The following is a 22,304-nucleotide window of genomic DNA, read 5'->3' on the forward strand; positions in this document are numbered from 1 at the left end:
ATATCTGTTTGCTCAGGCAAAACCTGTCCTCACCACAAACACAGGAGTCCTAAACTTACAGCCATTTGCTTGGAGGACAAGGAAGAAAAGGCATGAGAAAGCGAGAAACTAGAGCTTGCCATAGTAAGAGAAAAGAACAACCTCTGTGCCCTACTTTCTTTGTTCTGCAGGATAAGTTTTACAATGCTGACAACCAGCAGCAACATGTAGTGGCCCCAGGCACTGTACCTGCCTATCAAAGACTTGGATTTTAGCCCTGGAGAAATTGTAACTTCTCAGTTTTTTGGAAGCTATATAGGCCAAGAAGAAAGCAAGGGGAAAGTAATGAATGCTCTAACTTAAAATTACTTTAATACATGGATTGCAAACTGCAAGCCATGAATACAGGGGGGAAAAATCCCGTAATTTATGAGGGCAACCTCACACCCCTGAATTATGAGACTCAACCAACTAGTGCTGCTGCAACAGCAAAGCCTTTCACTGAAGTGGCAGGCACTGGCAGCACTGAGTGGAACGCGGCAGGGAGGCAGATGAGCAATTGAAAAACTGAAGGAGGAAACACAGCAGCAGAGTCTGAAAAAAGTAGCAGGGAGAAGGAAAGGTAGAAAATTGGGACTTTGGGCGGCAGCAGGCAGGAGAAAGGGCGCCTGGAGAAGCAGCAGAGGAGTTTAGGGGGGCTGTGCAGACATGGAGGCAGGTGTCTGGGTACTGCTGAGTCAAATGAGTGTCTGGGCTTTATGACATCATCAGATTCTCTTGATGGAATCACCACCTCATAATTCGCAACAGCCTATTTCATCTGTCTATATGTACAGTAGCTGTTCTGTATTTCCGAAGCTTTCACTTTAAACCAATATTTACCAGACAAAGAGCTGCCAAAACTAAGGCCTGGACTTACTGTTACAGATTTCTTTATGCCAAAAGAGAGCCAGACAGTTTCAACTTCCTCTCCCAACTGGCCAGTCTGAGCTGTTCTAATCTGTCCATTGAAAGCAGGTGTTGTAAAATAAAAGCCAGGAAATAGGGCTTTCTGAACGAACATTTATTTGGTGAGAAATACTCCTGATTTTTGGCAGAGAAATGCCAGAAACCTGAAGCCCAATGTATAGCATGCTTATAGAGGGCTATTGCTATTTAAAAGGGAAGCTGCAGCTGTCTGTAGCTCTTAATCAAGAATAAAGCCTGAGAATAAATTACTGCTGTTTCAGAGAGACATTTTTCAAATGATGGCAGTTCCTGCTTTCTACTCTATCCCTATAAATACGAAATGGCACGTACAGGGCACTTGCTTGCAAGAAGGGAAACATACAGTTCTCTCTCTTTGTTGGTAGCCTGGTAAATTCTATCTAAAGCCCTGAAGTGGTTAGAATACAGATGCAAAAGGAGTTGAGAAACAAGCACATTCAAAACGTTCAACAGTGTGTCAAAACTTTCCACTGACTTTTCAAGGTCTGTAGAGCTTGCCATTGTCAGAGTACACAACTGCGCATCTTTCCCAACAATGCAGCAATCCAGTCTCGCGGATCAAGCTGCACTCAAAGTGCCACTGGGCAAGGCCCATTAGCATATTCCTTTCACAATTTGTTTATGCTTCAGGTTTAACCCTCCTCTTCAGGGGGCTGCTGCCGCTGCACAAGTGGGAGGCTGAACACATGTGAAGAAGGTGGCGTTTCAGGGAAAGGGTGTTCCTGGACTACAGTGATCCCTGCCAGTCAAGTCAGAAAGCAGCGCTGACCTCTCCGGAAGGAGCTGTTCATGGAAAGTCCCTGTCGTAGGTTAAGGTGGCAGAAAAAACAACCTACAGTGAGGAGTGAGGGTGAAGTATCGATAAGGGAGGCCCAGCGTGAAGGGACTGGTGAGGGGTAAGGAGCAGGGAAGGGACAGCATAATACTGAAAATGAAACAGCACCGGCTCTAAACTTTAGGGGGTAAGTCCTAAAATCCTTACTAAGACTGACAGAGTGCTCTCTCAGGCAAATTCCCATTGAAGTCAAGCATTAAAAGGCTTGTCACAGCAAAGGACCAGGGATGTTTACTAGCTGGCCACCTCTAGTTTGCTCCAAGTAAAAGCTAAACACAGGGTATCTCTACTTGGCAATAAAACTCCCCCAGCTGGCCCATGTCAACTGACTCAGGCTCCCAGTCTACAGAGCTGTTTAATTACGGTGCAGATGTTCGGACTCAGGGTGAGGCCTGGGCTCTGGGAACCACTCACCAGCTCGAGCCCGAACGTCTACACCACAATTAAATAGCACCATAGCCTGAGTGAGCTGACATGGGCCAGCCACAGGTGTTTAACTGCAGTGTAGACAGAACCAGAGAGAGCAAATGAGGGTATTTAACTTATTGCCACACAGATGATTTAGACGTTTATTTTCCCGTTCCCACAAGCCATGCCAGAGGTTTTCGCTCAAGTGCAAATAGGTAAAGACACACCTTTTTTGAGGCAGACAGGGAGATTTACTTGCTGCTTCTAAGGGGGTGGGGGAATATATTTTCAGTGTTTAAACAAAATACATTCTTTCAGCCCATTTGACTACTACCAGGAAAATATTAATTGGAAATTTTATGTTGGAAAATACAAGGTACCAGACACACTGCAGCAAAAAACCTAAACTTTCCCTCGTATTATTGTACTGAATGAAATAACATTCCTGCCTAAGGGACTTTCATGATCTCTCCATTTCTCTCTGCAAAGGCACTGTGTGGACTTAATTTGTACAAGCAAACTGTAAAGAAATTTGTTTAATCCAAATGAGGGAAAAGGAGGAGGGAAAAGAAGGAAGGGAGGGAGAAAAATGATGCCAATGAAACCGTTTCTAGGTGGATTCAATGTGCTGACCCCAACTCACTGAGTTTTTGCTCTGAAATGTGACTGGTAGTGAAACAATGGGATTATAAGAAACAGAAGAGCTACTGTTCAAAATGTGAAAGGACAGATTGCTCTCAACACACCTCCTAACAAGAGAGCACACCACTGAAATTAATGAGGACAGAGAACAACGATATTTTTAATTAAAACATTTATGTGCTGATATTTCCTAAGAAAATTACCAATCCCTGTTTCATGTATTCTGGTCTCTTTGTTAGAAGGCAGAGCGACTGGCTGATTGCCAAGCTGTTGTAGCACATTTCTCCAAGCTGAAACAAAGTGTGACCAGATACAAAGTCAGGTGACATTTAAAGTGCTTTCCATCAGTCATCAATGGCTCCTCAAAAGCAACTGCTCCTGGATGCCCAGGTAAGAGCTGTGGCCAGGAGCACTTTCTCTTCATTTGCACCTGACAAGAAGCATACTATTTTTCCTTTCCAACATGAGCCTCGATATCACCTCAGTAGATCACCACAATGTGCTCTAAGTGGCACTGCCCTAGGTACTGTTCAGAAACGTAAGGTGTTGCAGAACGGAATCAGACAGAAAGCATATTACACACAGGCTACATTCTCTGTAATGGGTGACAGTTAGCTTCTCGGTGGAGTTTATATGAATGGTCTTGACCTAAAAAGCCCCACGCTGTAGGAGACCTGAACCACTCCCCGCCGCATGCAGTACTAGTGTGTTGCAATCAGTGGAGGAGCTTGAGCAAACATTTCCTGCCAGCACCTCAAAGCGTGGCATGTCAGTACTTTTTTAGTACTGCCATCCTGTGCTGTGTCCTAGCACATCAGCTTGCAAAATAAATCCTTGCAAGAAAACCTTCAAAGTGCGAAAAGAATGTAACCGATACACCCATATCTGCCTGAATTTGACTGGAGTGTCAAATTATGTGTACATGATAATATCGACAAACATCCCGTGGGGAACAAACCCACTGGTATCACTTTCACTTATAATCTAAATATTAAACCACGTTTCCAGTCATATTCTTTTGCCCTACACACACTCATGGACACTTCCAACAACACTCTGTGGACTGTAGTCCTGGGGCAGTAATTGGATTAAAACACAAAAATAAGATCTTAAGGTCATTGACACCATGTGCTACAAATATGGAATGCTGGGAATTTCCAAACTTTTGAAGAAAATCTGGACAGCTATCAGTGAAGCTGAAGTATGGCATGTTGTACTCAAATCCACCGGATGTGGAATTTCATCTTAATTTTTATTATTTAAACATACCTAATTACGAGAAAATCCAAGCACTTCAAATAAAAGCTACTTGCCCATTCTGGAAGAATCTGCACCTATGTTATTAACACCACTATCATCATAAAAGACTGCTGTATGTTCTGAACAAGGTTTTTAAAGGGCAACTTATCAAACACTGGAATTCTCAAAGTTTACTCTCAGACAAGAATATGGGTTATTCTTGGACCAGTTAGAACAATGCACAAACCATAAAGCGACATAAAAACATTCAAATTTGTTTCTACATACACTGCACCCTCACAGCCTAGAAAACAATCAACACATACTAGAACACTGTGAACATTAGATCATTTGCACAGTTCCCTTCAACATGTCCTCATGGGAATAGTACCATTTATTAATGACTGCAGGAGCATAAGAACAGGAGCATAAGACCAATGCTAGCCCAGTATCCTGTCTTTTGATAGTGGCCAGTGCCAGATGCTTCAGAGGGAAAAGAGGAGAACAGGGCAATTGCAAGTGATCCTTTCCCTGTCACCCAGTCCCAACTTCTGGCTATCAGAGGTTTAGGGATACCCAGAGCATGGAGTTGCATCCTTGACCATGTTGACTAATAGCCATTGGTGGACCTATCCTCCATGAACTAATTCTTTTTTGAACCAAATTACATTTTTGGCCTTCACGACAACCTATGGTAGCAAGTTCCAAAGGTTGACTGCGTGTTGTGTGAGGAAGTACTTCATTATGCTTTTTAAAAAACCTGCTGCCTATTAATTTCATTGAGTGACCCCTCGTTCTTGTGTTATGTGAAGGGGTAAATAACATTTCCTTATTTACTTTCTCCACACCAGTAATGAGTTTATAGACCTCTATCATATTCCTCCTTTATTGTCTCTTTTCTAACCTGAACAGTCCCAGGCTTTTTAATGTGTCCTCGGATGGAAGCTGTTTCATACTCCTAATAATTTTCGTTACCCTTCTCTGCACCTTTTCCAATTTTAATACATCTTTTTTGAGACAGGGTGACCAGAACTGCATGCAGTATTCAAGGTGTGAGTGTACCACGGATTTATACAGTGGCATTATGATATTTTCCTTTTTATTATCTAACCCTTTCCTAATGGTTTCTAACATTGTTAGCTTTTTTGACTGCCACTGCACATTGAGCAGACATTTTTCTGAGAACCATCCACTATGACTCCAAGATCTTTTTTTTTGAGTGGCAAAAGCTAATTTAGAACCCATCATTTTGTATGTGTACTTGGGATTATGATTTCCTATGCACATTACTTTGAAATTCACAGTTGATCAGTGCATTTCATCTGCCATTTCGTTGTCCAGTCACCCAGTTAATGAGATCCCGTTGTAACTCTTCGCAGTCAGCTTAAACATCTTGAGTAATTTTGTATTGTCTGCTCACCCCCATTTCCAGATGACTTATGAATATGTTGAACAGCACAAGTCCCAGTACAGATCTTTGGAGGACCTTGCTATTTACCTCTCTCCACTGCGAAAACTGATAATTTATTCCTCTCCTTTGCTTCCTATCATTTAATCAGTTACTAATCCATGAGGAGACCTTCTCTCTTATCCTATGACTGCTTACTTTGCTTAGGAGTCTTTGGTGAGGGACCTTGTCAAAGGCTTTCTGAAAGTCCAAGTACACTATAATTGACTGGACCACTTTTGTCTATATGCTTGTTGACTCTATCAAGGAATTATAATAGACTGTGGGTTCCAGGACTAGCTGCTCCAAGAAGCAGTCATTTTTAGTGTCTAGAAATTTTATCTCTGCATCCCTTACTAAGGTGACATATTCTCAATCAATATGAGGATAGCTGAAATCCCTCATTATTAATGTGTTTTCTGCCTTTGTAACCTCTCTACTCTCTCTGAGCATTTCACGGTCACTGTCCTGGTCAAGTGGTCAGCAATATATTCCTACTGCGACTCTCTTACTGTTCAAGCATGGAATTTCTATTCTTAGAGAGTCTATGGTACAGTTTGATTTATCTAAGATTTTTACTTTATTTGACTCTACACTTTCTTTCACATATAGTGCCACTCCCCACCAGCACGACCTACTCTGTCATTTCTTTATATGTTGTACCCTAATATTACCATGTTCCATTGATTATCCTCATTCCACTAAGTTTCTGCCACAACTATCAATATCCTCATTTAATGCCACACACTCTAGTTCATCTATCTTAGTATTTACATTTCTAGCATTTGTATACAAGCACTTGTACGTTTTATCTATATTCTGTTTCACAGATTCATAGATATTAAGGTCAGAAGGGACCACCATGATCATCCAGTCCGACCTCCTGCATAATGCAGGCCACAGAATCTCACCCATCCACTCCTACGATAAACCTCTCACCTATGTCTGAGCTACTGAAGTCCTCAAATCATGGTTTAAAGACTTCAAGGAGCAGAGAATCCTCCAACAAGTGACCCGTGCCCCATGCTACAGAGGAAGGCGAAAAACCTCCAGGGCCTCTTCCAATCTGCTCTGGAGGAAAATTCCTGTTGCTTGCCTTCATGTGTTGTATTTAAATGGGACTCTTACATTTGACTGTTCCTCACTAGCCTCTACTTGTGTTTTACCAACTTCTTTCCTATCCTACTTAGTAGGATATACAGTTCCTCCTTGAATAAATTCATCCCTAAGGGATGTCTCCTCCTGAACCATGTGCTCCTCCACGCCCATCAGCTTTCTCCCAATCATTAGTTTAAAAAATTCTCTACAACCTTTTTAATTTTACATGCCAGCAATCTGGTTCTGCTTTGGTTGTGGTGGAGCCCATCCTTCCTATATAGGCTCCTCCTTTCCCAAAAGGTTCCCCAGTTCCAAATAAACCTAAAACTCTCCTCCCTACACCATTGTCTCATCTATGCATTGAGACTCTGCAGTTCTGCACTGCAGGACGTTAACTGCCTGGCTATTCTTCCCCTTGAAGAGCACATGTAAATGTGACTCTGATTCATGTGGATGGATCTTCATGCGATGAGGGGAGAGAAGAATTTATACAGGAGCTATTTTTAAAATCACATTAAATCTAATACAATGCCCTGCTCAAAATATTGTATTAATTCCAGTTTTCAGTGTAAGTTCAGAAAGGCACCCCGCATTTGTGTTCCTCTAATACGATAATGGCCAAACGATTTAAATAAAATGTGTGTGGGTGTGTAACTCCTGAACTGAGGTCTTGGATAATAAACTTTAGTCCTGAGCAATTTTTTCTTTTTAATCTGCCAAGTAATGAACAGAATATATTCATTTAGCTATCAAACTGACAGCAGCGTCACTAACTGCAGCACTCTAAATGACACCACTCTGAGGAAAAAGTAACCCAACGTCACTCTTTAGGTGCCTCGCCTCTGCCTCAACAGCATAATTTAAATAATGAAGTGCAACATCTGGGCTAGTAACTTAACCCAAACTCCTTTGGATGTCAAAGGAGTTACAGGTGCTCAACAACTTACAATGTATGCTCAACACCTCATAGGACTTAGGTCCCAACCGAACAGCAAAATATTGAAATCCATTCAAAGGACATAATTACAAACGACCATACTGCAGTTGTTAACTCACATCATTCACTATGTTCTTCTGCAGGGAATCCTGGATTATCCTTTACCATAAAGATTTTTCAGAAGCAGCCTGATTGTTTGCAGGTCCCCAGTGCCTTCTCTTTTCCAAATAATGTAAGAAATATCTGAAACAAACAAACAAACAAAAACAGGTGAGGAAGAAAGAGAAAAGAATCCAGACAATTGCCTAACAAATGAACAGCTGATTTCTGTAACTCACTGGACCAAATGCAGTTTAATGAGCTGCTGATATGGAGAATCCACTATAGATTGTGCATCAAACACTGATCCAGAATGTAAAGAGCCCCTCTTGTTACCAACAAGTAAAGCACAGAACAGTTACTCCACAAACTGTCTGATTCTGAAGCTAATTCATAATTAAAACAATTCTAGGATATTTTTGTTACCATGGTGAGAGGGGAAAAAACTACTCATTTGTTGTTTGATATCAAGTCCCGATTGGATCCACACTGGTGGATTATTATGTTTCCACTGAATCCCATCACTGGGGATTCTGTGGAGCTATAAGTGTCCACACCCACCAATGATTCTGCAGGATCAGGGCCATTATTTGGAATATGTCACGTGTCTACATCATACTATTCCATCTGCAGCAGCAAACACACTGCACATGTTTGTTGTGCTGTGAAATTTTCCACTTGGATGTCATTCAGACCCACCCACAAAGAACAACACACACACACACTATAAAGTGACAAAGTGCAGCAGCACTTCGGGAGTATTCAAACCAAAACACACACACACACACACACACACACACACACTAAAGCTGTACTTTTGTCCTAATGAGTATTTTCCACACCTGAATTTTCTGATATTATTTTTTCTTTTTATATGTGACCTGAGCCAGGAACATCTCTTCTTAGGCCAACTCTGACCAACTTTTCTGACCTACTGTACCCTTGATACACATACCTGAGGTTTAAGAACTTGCATAAATGGGTTTGGGGAATATGAAAAACATGCCATTTTAAGTGCCAAACTAGAGTTTCAGCCCCAGGTCTTGCCAAATCCTTTTTCCAAGTGTAAATTATGACACAGAATACAAGTGGAAGATTGTATGACAGACACACATGTATTTGCTAGCAGTTTCTGGTAGGCTAACAGCCATTTTGCACTTCTCAAGAAGAACTGGCAGGGCTCAAACTTTTTATCAGGGTCCAGCAAAACCACCAGGCTGCAGTCCCAAAGAGAACACTGAAAATATGCTTACTGGTCAGCAGGGGCTGACTTGAGCACACCTTCCATCAATTAAAGATTTAGGCGTCCACTTACTTCTGATCATGGGTTTACCTACCTATTCCTAGTTTCATTTTCTCCCACAAAATTGTTTGTGTCTCCTTGAAATGGGTGTCTTTAAATAGTTCACATTTCATGCATCTAGATACTGTGCTGATTGACATACTATAAATACTGTAGACAGGCAGACAGATGGACAATCAAATTACACTACTACTTCTCACTGATCTTTAATGCAGAATGTGGACCTGCAAACTAACTCACTACCAAGGAATATTTAACATTAAACAGCTCTCCTTGATTTTAACAAGAATTTAGAATTTCTTCTTGCCCCAGGTCCCAAACACCACAGAAGAGATGGGCCCCAGCCTTGGATTTCAGGGGTATTTGAAATCCAAATGAAAATCCAGATTCAAGTTATGTAAATGTCTCCTCTGTAATAAGCCAAACCTAAGCCCCACATCTAACAAGTCCCTGGTATGGAATGAGATCTGAGTATAGAATGTACATCAAACACTGATTCAGAATATAAAGAGCCTTTCTAGCTCAGCACCTCTCGTTACCAATATGGAACTTGATTCCTATTTGGAACATGACTCCATTTCTACCTAACAAAAGTTTCTCCTGTTTTTGTGCAGTTGTCTTTTGAATGCAATTTCAGGCTATGCCTTTTTCTCCCAGTGCACCTTCACTAGCAAACTACACACAAGATCTGAAGCCCACTGTAGTCACTGGGAGTCTTTCCATTGACCTCAATGGGCCTTGGGCCCTTTAATTTAACCAGGCTACAGTCACCTGCACAAAGCCTGCTGGTCCCAGAAAAAAATAGATTTATGGTTGCTAAACATGCAGCAATACTGCAGAGTCTGTGATATGTGTTACAGACTCCTGCTTAGTGTCTTTCTCTTTGAAGCAAAGTGCATTTGCCTCCAAATGTTTCCAACCATTTTTATGGTTAAAAGCTTAAGGGCTAGATGGCGCAAATTGCCTTGAGAGCATGTAGGCAGGGATTTTGCCTCAGGGAGGCACAATCCCTTCCCAAATAGCAGTGCTCATCCTTTAGTTGGTGCAGCCTGCTCACCACCGTGCACACCCAACTTCTCCCTGCAGCGCTGTGCACTCACTGGAACATACAGTGGGATCGTAACCCTGAGCGGCTGTCGGTGGGGCAGGCAAGAGCCCAGGGAACTTCCTAATGTGTGCAACCTGCTCCCACATAATCACATAAGGGCCACTCACACTCTGTAACCAACAACCAAGGTCTGCTCTCATTCATTCTGGTCAGAATTTGGAGTAACTCCACTGAAGACAGTACAGTAACCAAGGTCTGACGGTAAATGAGATCAGAATCTGGCCCAAAGAATACCAGAGATCTATAACAAAGCCTGTGATAATGAGTGCCTACTTTTCTGAACATAGGGACATTATATGGGAAGTACGGCTGGTGTCTCAGTACCCATCTACACTGCAATATAAACCAAGTTAGGGTACTGTACTACAAGCAATTCATCCTCTGAAACAATCGTAACATGGCTTCAATTTGTAGCATAGACTAAACCTTAACTGTGGCTGCATAACTAGGATAAACTTTTGGATGTGCCAGGGTTCACCCTGGTTACAGAGCATAGTTAGTGTCACGTCTTCACTACAAACTGCAAGTGATTGAGGAAGCTGTATTTATGGCTCCTAGGCACTATAGTAATACAAGTCATAAATAATAATAATATATAGCATAGCCCTGCCCTTAAGAGGAGCGGCGGGGGGAGGTAGAGAGGGTGCACATCAAATGCAGCACTGTAACTGAGAGACCAGCAGACCCCATCAGGAGGAAGAGGAAAGTATATTTTGTTTATGTCTGGACATTAAAGTTGGATCCATGAGGGTCCAAATAAGAAATTAAAATCACAATGTGATGGATGCAGTTACATTAGCAAAACAGAAAATCAGAAATTAGCTCTTTTGCAACATCCTGTATTTATTCCAACCCCTTGAAGAAAAAAGGTAATTCTCTTCAACTTGATCTGAAGGATAGCCAGCAAGAGAGCATCTTTTTGCCCTTCTCTCCCACAGTTTGTTCATTCACTTTCCTTACGGTCTTGCATCCTATCATTTTGTTTTCCTAATTCACAAATTAGCATAAGTGAATAAAAGTTTTTAAGGGAGGATAATATTGTTCCTGTCTGAGTTGTTTCACTGTTCGCTAGTATCCCTCAACTAATCCTTCAACCCATATAAAACTGTAATTCATTTCCTCATTTCTTCTCCCTCTGCATGATATAATCTTGGACTTCTGTCCCACTGAGAATGGGAAAGATGAGGCTGTGTCTTCCTGGAACATATGCTATTTCAACTACCTAATTTGTATCATCTGTCATATCAGGAAACACCCTGTAAACTATTTTCAACAGGTTTAGGTGATTTTACACAGGGTATAATTTACAATTCAGGTGTGCAAAGGCTCCACTTACTGGAACTGATTCTTATTTACACTAAGATTGTAAATTACAATTAAGTTACAATTGAACTGGCAGTGTAAAGGTTCCTTCAAATTACATTTGCACCCATTTCAAGGCTAGAGCGGTGTAAAGTGACCTTAGTTTGTATAAAATAGGCAGACTGCAGCCTTCTTCCTCTTTGAGGTCCCAATTCTCCCTGGAAGTTGAGGATGCATGGAGCCTGATTCTCCTCTATTGTGCACCTTGTGTAAATGAGCACAATATGGGTGTAAAACTTTTGATTTGGTTGAATTTTGCACCCACTTTGCAGAGGTGTAGATGACTAAACAAGGTGCAAGGCAGTGGAGAATCTAGCCCTCAGCACTTTGCACACCCTAAAGGCCCTAAAACAGAAATGCAGACTGTCTTCCGAGTCCTGTAGTCTCCCTTACAAAGTTCCATCTTGAGCCACACTGATCTGCAGTCCCCACAGGTCACATCCCCTGTATTAGGGGTAAGAGCAGCCACAGGCCACCTTTAACGCCATGGCAGCCTGCTAGGCCATGCTGCCCCCTGCATCTTTTATCTGTCTGAATACGGTTTCCTCCATATGCACACACTCACGGGAGAAAAGTGATGCCGTTGAATGTGAAAACTCTTCAGTGAATAGCCAAATCTCTAGAAAGGGGATAAGGTGCCCAAAGAGTATTGTGACTCATGCACTCGGGGCAGCAGACAATAATAAAGATAAAAAGCTCCTCTTTAGTGACCGACATGACTGGTCTGGTCCACCTCATCAACCTTGGAAACCGAAGTCCCAAGGTCCTAAACAAATCTGGGTCTTCCACAAGATACGTTATCTGTCAGGCTGTAATAGATAGTCTCCCTATTATTCTTCCCTGAAGATACCACAAATGAACCATGAATATTCCTGGTTTCTGCATGGAATTAGCCCATGCAAGCATTATCTTTTGGGGAAGGGGAAGCTGATTCTCAGACCTTTTGCTAGGAAGATACTTTCTGGACTTTTGTGATAGTTTTTAGGCCCAAAGGATATCTGAAAGCCATGGGTCCCATTACTGCTTACATCTAGCGCAGCATTCTGTATCTTCAGCTTCCATCTTGTCTCTGCTGCTCCTCCTCTGCTTCCCACCCCACCCATCATCCTCCAACTATAAAAGTGTAAGTGTTATGGGGCATCTTGTACCCGATAACATGCTTCCTGCCCCCTCTTTCTCTTCCGAGTGCTAACAGCTACACTAAGGGCGCAATTAAAGGTTCTCTGCCTGTGGTACCGAGATATCCTGCAGACTTGCTTTTGTTGCACCATGCATGGACACAGGCAAGTAACACAGGACGAGTTGGGCAGCAGCAGCAATGCATTACCATTGCTCTAAACACCACGGTCAATGGGAGAAAGAGAAGGTCGCTCGTAAATAATTGCACACACTGAATTTTACAAGTAATGAATCTCATCGCAAAGAACCTGGGGAAGAGGTTTCAGGAATTATCACTTGACTGTCTAATCTAACTACTGTTCCTGCCTGCACCTGGTGGCCCTGGAGAGATACTGTCTCAATGCCTATTTACTGTGCATGTAAACAACCAGACATGAACATTCTAATTCTTCATTTTGTTGAGGGAAGGGGTCTCTGGTGGTACCATATTGAAAGCAGGGCTCTTTGATCAGCAAGGATGATACAGATTTGGCAAAGGGGCCCCTGTTCAGAGGGTAGGGCAACAGAAGGATAGTTTGGAGGAACTAGAATACCAAAACAAAGCAAACAGCTGCCACGTTTTGTACCTTTTAGCACTACGTTCATATGTCTTCTGTTGATTAATACTTGACTCTCTTATTTAGGTTGTAAGCTCTTCTGGGGAGGAACCATCTCATACTCTGTGTTCGTACAGTGCCTAGCAAAACAGGACCCTAATTCTAGGCACTACCAGAATACAAACAATAAATAGTACTATTATTCTTCGTTATTAAAGTATGATTTTGGCACAATGGTCGCAGTGTTCACAGTAATAATGAATCTAAATTTTTTTTAATAAAGTCTTCAACTACAGAGGGGCAGATGGGCCAGATTTGATTGGTGCTGCAACCTAGTGCATGGGGTCACAACGCCACTCAGGTTTGATGCATCTGTCCCTCCGTAGATGGAGACAGAGGGGTGGACAGGCCAAAATTGACTGGCATTGTGACCCTGTGCACGGGGTTGCAGTGCCCAGAGCGGGGAGCTGGGCTCAGCCCTGCTGGACAGGAACTGCCACTGCGGGGTGAGTGCAGGGTGGGCTTAAGCACCAACCCTTCCCCACCCGTAGGCCATGACCTTTCTGTGACTATGGTTCACCCAGCCACCCACCCACCCGGCACCTCTGCCATGAAATTGACTGAAAGTCTGCATGACAAAATCTTAGCCCTACCTATGACATACAAAGGGCCGGGGAGGACAGGGATACCATCCAAATATGCTCAGTGATTTTTCACACACACATTATATATAAAACAGCATATATAAGTTACACACACACATATACTTTTTATAAACACCCAGTGTTAGCCTTTTGACCTATCAGTTGGCCCATTTTCCATAGATGTTATAGCACAAGTGGCTCATGAGGAGGGGCCTCCAGGAGGATTTGCACTTCATTTAGTGTGTAATGTTTCTTCTTTCTCACACAAAAGTTTTCCGTAAGCACTACTTTATTCCATGCATGTTTTTAACACCGTCATCCCTACAGGTCTACTGAGCAGAATGAATGGGAAAGGGAATGTAAATGGTCTGTAGCAGTTCAGGCTCCTGGCCAGTAATGCAGGACAGATAGCAGCAATAAAAATAACTCTGGAAGCTTCTGTGATATAACAGATCTTTTTTTCTTTTGTGAAATCTATTATGCAAAAATGTGGGTGCAAGCAGGAACTGAGACAATAAGCCTACTGCATATTTGAACAGCTACAGCAGACTCGTAATTTTTTTATGGATGGCAATCAATTCAAAAGCTAGGTCTTTAATAAACACCTAGACATTTTCTCGTAGACTATAGACTTAGAACTCCTGGAATGCGTGAGTCTTAAAAAGTGGATGGGTCACTAGAACCTCAAGGCTGACATTCCCATTAGGTAATATTACTAGTATCATCAGTCTAGTTCATGTCCATTCACTGGATTCTTTTACCAAACCAGCAAACCAAATATGTGTGTGTGTGTGTGTTGTGTGTGTGTGTGTGTGTGTGTGTGTGTGTGTGTGTGTGTGTGTGTGTGTGTGTAAAAATGCAACCCTACACTTTACTCTCCTCCCTACTTCCACTGTAGCTACAGCTATCCTAATTCTGATGCAACCTGAATGAGTGTGTTGTAAAACAAAGGCACTATTGACTACTTTCTTCAGAATTAATAAGACTACTGTGTTTACAGCAGAGATTTCAATACTGAACATTAAATAACAGGAACATCAATTGACTTTTAATCCAGAGATTACCTGTTGAAACATTAACAGCAAACACCTTTTGATGTGGGTTGCTTAATGTGGTGCAAAAGCCAGAAGTGTAATTATACTTTTCCTTTCTATGAACCTAGTGTTTAAAACTGAAGCATTACTACTGGTGTGCATGTGTGTGTGTAAATACTTTACAGCTGACTCTGCACGAATACATACCTCTAGACTTACCAGTGTCCAAAAGTGGCACACAGTGTGGGACTAGGCTTGGCTAGCCAGTCAAATAATTGTTAGTTGACCAATCATCTCATTGCTTATTATCTGACCACGGTCGAATACTGTCAAATATTCCAGTAAGAACGCCCTGACGTAAGTGGTGGGCTACCCTTTTGCTTGCCCATCATAGTGCCATTCATCCATCTTTTAGCACTTCATTGCATTGAGTTTTGCATTTTTCTGATTTAAAATAACTCTGCAGTTAAGTAACTTGTTTTTTGTAATTAGGTATAAGTATTTAATGAAGGCTTTTTTATTGTTCTAATAAACCAGTGCTTTAAAATACTGGAACTTTTTCTCATTATTTGATTATATTTGACCGGTCAATTGACCAATTATTTTTGGACCTATCAAATACCCAATCCTAAAAATACCCAAAATGAGGGATACGAAAAGTTATTCATACAGAAAACTTAAAATGCTGTGTGATTACTTCTTTTACTCTAACGCATTCTAGAACATTATTTTCATTATTCTTTATTTCCGATGTAAATAATTTTTTACAATAAAAGGAGAGGACACATTTGTGTGGGACACATACAACTTTGGACAGAAATGCGAAATGTCCAAGAGGTATTTTTTAAATATTATTATTAGCTGTTGTATTGTATTGCAGTAATGCCTAGGAGCCCTAGTCAAGAACTTCATTGTACTAGGAGGTATACAAACACAGAACAAAAAGACAGGCCATGTCCCAAAGAGTTTAAAATTAAGTAGAGTTTATATTGTCAGTATGACACAATAACTATATAAATCAATTGCCACAATTCAAGAAATTATCCCTAGTCAAGTAGGACACGTAAGAACATAGCTGAGTGTTTTCCAGAATAGAGACTGAATTAAGCACGTGCTTAAGTGCTTTACTGAATCTGGGCTGACAAGAATTAGAAGAAGAAGCTGCATGATGCTTTACTGAACAAGAAACGATTTTTGCTCTTTCCTTCTTTGAATTTGAGGGATTTATTCTCATTTTAGAGTGTAGAGCATTCACACATGTACAAATCCACACACATCAAGAAGAGAGAATTGCGCTTTCCTTAATTGTTTTGTAGAATAAGCACTCAGAAGTTAATTTCAGTTACCTTTCTCAGGCAAAATAAAAGGCTTTTTACAAAAATTCTATTGCTAAAACAATGAAATTCTCCTGGGAATGACTTCATTATGGAAATGAAGTGACAGCTTCTTTCACCTAGCCAGGCAGAAAGTCTGCATTTATAAAAGAGATTTTGTACACTAAGTACAGTGAGTGGGAGGATATGAAAATGCTATTTTTAATACAGATTTCAGTAGTCCTCCCATACAGGTCCTCTGCATGAACAACAATAATAATAATTAATAGTGCCAAAAAAAGAACAGTATGTTAAAGCTGACGGCAGCACTAAAAAAGAAAGAATGGTTAATGTTTTACAAGATTTAAGGACAAACACAAGACTCACTAAAATAAATTGGAGTTTGCCATTGATTTCAAAAGGGGCTAGGATTTGTCACTCAGATTATAAAATAGATTTTCAATAAACACATTGTAAATTACTACTGTAAATACCATATAATCTATTACAGTATTGCTGTAATTATTAGTGTCAATGGACACAAATCAGATGTCAAGAATTATAACATTCATAAACCAGTCGGAGAACACTTCAATCTCTTGGTCACGCGATTACAGACATGAAAGTCGCTATTTTACAACAAAAAAAACTTCAAATCCAGACTCCAGCGAGAAACTGCTGAATTGGAATTCATTTGCAAATTGGATACAATTAACTTAGGCTTGAATAGAGACTGGGAGTGGCTTAGTCATTATGAAAGGTAGCCTATTTCCCCTTGTTTTTTCCTCCTCCCCCCCCCCCCCACATTCTTGTTAAACCCTGGATTTGTGCTGGAAATGGCCCACCTTGATTATCATACACAATGTAAGGAGAATGGTCACTTTGGATAAGCTATTACCAGCAGGAGAGTGAGTTTATGTGTGTGTGGGAAAAGAGGGGGGGGGTGAGAAAACCTGGATTTGTGCTGGAAATGGCCCAACTTGATTATCATACACATTGTAAGGAGAGTGATCACTTTAGATAAGCTATTACCAGCAGGAGAGTGGGGTGGGAGGAGGTATTTTTTCATGCTTTTTGTGTGTATATAATAAGATCTTCTACACTTTCCACAGTATGCATCCGATGAAGTGAGCTGTAGCTCACGAAAACTTATGCTCAAATAAATTGGTTAGTCTCTAAGGTGCCACAAGTACTCCTTTTCTTTTAGTGTCAATATTGTCCTTCATTTCCTTACATAGATTTTTATTTTCAGAAATACTACTTACCGTATATTCTACTGAATATGTTGTTGGCTCAGAGGCCCAGGGTGTCACTCTGTGTTTGAATAAGTACTCATGACAATTCCAAGATTTGGGAAGGAATAAGCCGAAAAGAAAACCAAGGGTTAAATCAGAGGTTCTCAAACTTTTAGTATTGGCGACCTCTTTCGCACAACAAGCCTCTTAGTGTGACCCACCCTTTTAAATTAAAAACACTTTTTTTTATATTTTATATATTTTATATTTTTATATTTTAAATGCTGGAGCAGGGTTGAGGGTGGGACTGGGCTGGTGGGACTCTGGCTGACTGCTCTCAACCCCCTCATAATAACCTCCAGTTTGAGAACTCCCAGGTTAAACCATGCCCTCAAATTCAATGGGATATGTGTACAGAATGTAGAATTTGGCCTGATCCAAAGCTCACTAATGTCACTGGAAAAACTCTTATCAACGTCAATGAGCTTGGATCAAGCCCTCAGAGACCATAAATGCTCTCAAAAAGCACTCCTGGTAAATGCACCTATGGAAACTGAGGGCCAAATTCTGCTCTCATTTAGCAAGAGTACAATGCCCAGCAACTTCAAACACACAATTGCCAACCCTCCAGGATTGTCCTGGAGCCTCCAGAAATTAAAGATTAATCTTTTAATTAAAGATTGTCATGTGACGAAGCTTCCAGGAATACATCCAATCAGAAATGACAATCTTACTTCAACGGGAGTTGCCTGTAATTATTTGAGGGCAGAAGTTGCCCCTTGTTATCATAAGGTTCTTTTTTCAGCCATGCTATTGTCTACAGCAATAATTAGAACAAAAACTTTGCATTTAGCACTTAGTAACAATGAAGAAGGATTAACAGGCAATATAGGCATAAGATGTGCAAGTATAGCATGGGTGGATCCTGGAGGCAGCTGAGTGTGATCGCATTTAGAATAACCTCACCATTGGAAATCCCCTTATTTCACACTAAATTAGACTAACCTGGGAAAGACTTTCCCTTGTCAATGTTCAGCCACCCTCACACAGAAACTCTTCAGCCTGACACTGACTCATACTGCATATTCAGAAAGGGAAAAAAAAAAAAAACCCACACACTTACTCTGCATTTTTTCTGCCCCCAGCTGCCTAGGGTACCAAGCCTAATTCAAGCCATTTCCCTTGGGGTTTTAATCTGCTGTGCTGGCAATGTGCAACCCTCATTAGTAATAACATGAACTGTGCATACAACTTTCCACGAACAGTTGACAATCTGTCCCCGCTGAAAAATCATACTCTTAAATATGTAACTATGTTCCCTTTAGGAAGGCTGTACTTAGTTTTTATTTATCTCTCTCCCTTTAAAACAATGCTGCACCTTCCTGTGATTCGAGTTTTATTTAATTAAACTTGATTTGCCTTTTTATATAACAAAATTTAAGCATATTAAAATACACAATCCAAACTTAATATTTTGACTGACTGCCTGTGCTTGCGTGGGAAATTTGCAGTGGTAAAAGTTAGAAAGCATATAGGATTGCAGTAAGTTAGCTCCTGTTTTTGCTCATTAACTCTGCTGCCAAACAAGCTTGCTGCTTGGTCACTTTCTAGTTCGTGGGCAGCAAAAGTTCCTGTGGGCACATCACCCAGGTTTAGCCCTCAATAAAATTTAACAGCAATAATTATTAGCTCTTATGTAGTGGTTTACATATTACAAACACTGTAAAAACATTAACCAACTACTCAATCCTTAAAACCCCGATGAGGCAAATTAATTATTATTAATCATGTCATCCCCATGTCCAAAGGGGATACACTGGAGAGAGGATAATTGACTTGCCCAAAGCCATACAGTGAGAGGTGGGATTAGAACAGAGGAGTTTCATTCTCTCACAGCCCTGTGTTTATCCACTAGACTGCACTACCTTTCTTAAGCCTTTTGATTTAGTTATATCTTAAAATATAATGAGCTGGATTATTGTTTTTGCCCCAGGCCCTTTTCACTGCTCAGGGGGATGGGAGGTGTGTGGCACAGCTCTGGTATATTCCACTGGCATAACGACTATATGTCAGTGGCATAAGTCAGAGCAGACCCCAGGCGAGGTGCAGGGGGATGGAGTAAATTGGCCTACTGGACCAGGGAGTCATAACCAGCTCCCTGACGTTCTCCCTCCTCCATTCCGTTGCACCAAGCACAGATGCAAGGGAGAATCTGGTCCAGTGGCTTTAGAAAAAAAGGTAACTGACCTTCCGTAACTGTTGTTCTTTGAGATGTGTTGCTCAGGTCCATTCCAAAGTAGCACCTCCACCAGAAAGTTGTTCCCTCAATGGTATTCGTCAGGTCAGCTCCAGTCACACTCTGGAGTCGCATGCTCATAGCACCCAGAAAAAGGGGCCTGCCGCCCCCTCAGCTCCTTCTTGCCAGCTAACTCCAACAGAGAGGCAGGCAAGGGGCGGAGGGGAGAGGAGAATTGGAATGGACCTGAGTAACACATCTCTAAGAACAACAGTTACAACAGAAGGTCAGTAACTGTTTGTTCTTCTTCAAATGCTTGCTCATGTCCATTCCAAAGTAGGTGACTCCCAAGCAGTTGTGCAGGTGGAAGGTTTGGAGGTCCCTGGCATGCCGATTGTAATACTGCTTGGCCAAAACCCGGGTCATCTCTAGCCTGCTGGGTGATGGCATAATGAGACGTGAAAGTGTAGACTGACGACCACGTTGCTGCTCTACAGATGTCCTGGATAGAGGAACTTGAGCTGCAAATGCCATTGAAGATGCTTGAGCCCTTGTAGCATGGGCAGGAGGAGCGGGGACCTTTGCCAGGCCGTAACATGTTCAGATACAGGAAGTGGATCCACAATTAAATTCTCTGGGTCGAGACTGGAAGGCCTTCCATTCTGTCTGAAATGGCTACAAACAGCTGAATAGATTTTTTAAAAGATTTAGTCCTTTCTAAGTAGAAGGCTAGCACATGTCTAATATACAGAGAGTGGAGTCTCTGTTCTTCCCTGTTGGCATGTGGCTCTGGACAGAAGACAGGTAGGAAGATATCCTGGTTACTATGGAATTGCGAGACCACCTTTGGAAGGAAGGCCATATGTGGCCACAATTGAACCTTGTCCTTAAAGATGATCGTATACGGTCATTCCAAAGTAAGGGCTCAGATCGCAGAGACCCTTCTGGTAGAAGTAATGGTCACCAGGAAGGCCACCTTCCAGGATAGAAGAGCACACTGCCAGCAGTTCAAATGGAGGTCCTGTTAGCCTTGAATACACCAAGTGGAGATCCCAGGGAAGGAGTGGCTGCCATACTGAGGGTATAACCACTCCAGGCTCTTAAGAAAATGACTACAGATAAAGTTTAAGAAGACAGATTGGCCGTTCATCCATGGGTGAAAAGCCGAGATTGCAGCTAGTTGGAACCTAATAGGGGATACCATTAGGACTTACTGTTTCAAGTGGAGCAAGTAATCTAGAGTGAAAAGTAGTGTTGACTGTATGGATGAAATACCCTTCTGCGTGGATCAGATTGAGAATCTTTTCCACTTTGCCAGGTAGTGGCTCTAGTGAAGGCTTTTCTGCTCCCTAATGGCACCTCACAAACAGGCCCAGACCAAGCTAGCTCTGCAGGATTCAACCATGCAGCTTCCAGGCCGTGAGATGAAAGGACTAGAGATTGGACTGGAAACAGAGGTAGGCAGATTGGCGTTTCCACCGAGAAGTCTAGGAGGGTGGTGAACCAGTGTTGACATGGCCAAGCTGGGGCTATCAGGATAAGACATCCCTTCTGACCTTCAGCAGAACCTTGTGTATGAGAGGGATGGGAGGGAACGCATAGAAGAGATGGCCCACCCACAGGAGGAGAAAGGTGTCTGTGAGCAACTCTGGGCTATGACCGAGGAAGGAGCAGAATTGGAGACTCTTCCTGTTCTGCTCTGTCACAAACAGATCTGGGGAGTCCCCCACTTCTGGAAGATGCCTTTCACAACATCTGGACAGATGGACCACTTGTGGTGGTTGGAGAAGGATCTGCTGAGGTGATCTGCTAGTTCGTTTTGCGACCCCAGGAGATAGGAGTCTTCGAGGTGGATCGAGAGGGCTATGCAGAATACCCACAAGCAAAGAGCTTCCTGGCACAGGTGAGAGGAGCATGCTCCACCCTGCCTGTTTATATAAAGCATCACAGTTGTGTTGTCTGTAATGATCAACATGCACTTGCCGTCCAAGTGGGGTTGGAACACTCGGCAGGCTAGGAACTCAGGAAGGTACCTGAACTGGAGCAGTGCTGGGGAATAGGGCAAGGGAGCTGGGGAGCTCCAGCCTGGTAAAACTGCAGGATGCAGGCCTTGTTGAAGGCCTACAGAGGTACTGGAGCTGCAGAGATACAGCCTAGGACTAGACAAAGACAGCAGGTCCTAACCTCTTGCCGATGATGAGCGGCCATTACAGACTGCAGTCTGCCCCAGTGAGCAAGGGCTAGATGATGACTAGCAGTAGCCACTGAGGCAAGGTGGGTTTAGAGGGTTAGGGATTTCCCTGGGAGGGGAGACTCAGAGTATGGACCCAGAGAGTGGGGGTACTGTTGGGGCAGAACCCCAAGGTAAAGGGTACCAGGGTCCAGGAGGGACACGAGGCCTAAGGCAGGCGAGACACTGGCCAGCAGAGGGCACTCCGAATCTGGAGTTGTGCTAATTCCCTGGACGACCAGCAGGAAGCACCGTGCCGGTGAGTCATCGCTTCACTACACAATCCTTTTTGCTGTTGGTTGCAGGGATACTGGGGTCTGTCAAAAGGCCTTGCTGGGATCCAAAATGGCCTCATTCAAGGGCTAAGCCAATCATGATGGGCCTGATGCTGCAAGAATGTCCACCAGGGCATGGGAGGACTCTAATCTCCCCTACCTGGATCCCCAGGTTTTG

At 42.3% G+C, this 22,304-nt stretch overlaps 1 protein-coding gene across 1 annotated transcript in view; it reads right to left on the minus strand.

Moving 5' to 3' along the window:
• ATXN1 (ataxin 1) overlaps positions 1–22,304 on the minus strand; it is a 280,126-nt gene that overhangs the window by 105,857 nt on the left and 151,965 nt on the right. Inside the window, exon 5 of the mRNA XM_077810610.1 lies at positions 7,692–7,815. The gene's annotated coding sequence lies outside the window, so the exon portion shown is untranslated. The remainder of the gene's footprint in view (positions 1–7,691; positions 7,816–22,304) is intronic.

This window comes from Eretmochelys imbricata, chromosome 2 (assembly GCF_965152235.1).
Source record: "Eretmochelys imbricata isolate rEreImb1 chromosome 2, rEreImb1.hap1, whole genome shotgun sequence".
Lineage (NCBI taxonomy): Eukaryota > Metazoa > Chordata > Testudines > Cheloniidae > Eretmochelys > Eretmochelys imbricata.